General features: G+C 44.1%; 1 long non-coding RNA gene across 1 annotated transcript; it reads right to left on the minus strand.

Annotated features, from left to right (window-relative positions):
- On the minus strand, positions 1-598 carry LOC139830793 (uncharacterized). Its single transcript, XR_011744267.1, has 3 exons — positions 487-598; positions 231-404; positions 1-136 (listed from the first exon to the last, which is right to left on the minus strand). It is a non-coding gene; the product is annotated as an uncharacterized lncRNA (long non-coding RNA).
- Positions 599-1,039: the final 441 nt, after the last annotated feature.

Below are 1,039 nucleotides of genomic sequence, written 5' to 3' on the forward strand. Positions count from 1 at the left end.
CTTGTTCGCGAACCGTGTCCAAGCCTTCTGGAGGATATCAGCCATGTCCCCCCACGCCTCAAGGGGTTTACTCTTCGAGTCCATGACTTCTACTACTCCGGTGTCGGGTTCAATGACTAGCAGGATATAGTGAAACCTGCGGACACATATATATATGCATAACTCATCAATTACACTTAACACATGGAGTAAGCGAAAAAAAATTAATGTGTGAAGACAGTAACACTCACGCGAAGTTGTAAGGAAATAGTATTGCCCTTTTGTATGAGTTTTTCCTTAAGGCATATACCAAGTTATTCTCCGTGTCCTTGGGAGAGTTGTCGACAGTATACCCATTCACGGTATATGGGTCAATGAACCCAAGATCATAGATTTGCCCCTTGCGGCATTCACGGATCTTCATTCTGCATAATATAGTGAGAGTATAGTTATATGCATGCAATGGACGAGCCGCGGTAGAGACTTAATTACATAAATAATACTTACAGACAGTAGGCACTGAGCAGAGATTTGTCGAGGGCGTCTTGATTGAATAACTGAAATAATTCACAAAATTCGATGTTCATCACGTCAGTTCGCCCGTAGTGCTCATCTTTGATTGCCACCATGATCCGATTCGACCGTCCTTACATGCATCCAAGTACCAATTATGCAGTCTTCGCAGCTTGTGTCGATAGATTAGGCAACTCCTCAGCTCTGACCAGAGATTGCCCGTACTTGTACTGGTATGCTATTTGGACATCATCCGTCTGAATGAATTCGAGGCGGCTTAAGTACTCGGGAATACTCATATTGTTCGCATCTGCCTCGTCTTTGTATAGTGCTACCAACGTCGGATCAATGCAGTCTATGATATTGGGATACACATTGAGCGGGGGGCACGAGTTTTTCTGGGTTCCAAGCTGGGGAACTTGTTTCCCTTCTTCCTTACTTTTTTTCCACCGCTCTTTTGCTACCACATTTGACTTGCGAATAGACCGGTCATAGTTCGATGAAAGACTTGGCTCAGGTTGATGAAGGTTCTTCAGCAGTTTCAACT

The sequence above is a fragment of the Lolium perenne genome, chromosome 4, assembly GCF_019359855.2.
Source record: "Lolium perenne isolate Kyuss_39 chromosome 4, Kyuss_2.0, whole genome shotgun sequence".
NCBI lineage: Eukaryota > Viridiplantae > Streptophyta > Magnoliopsida > Poales > Poaceae > Lolium > Lolium perenne.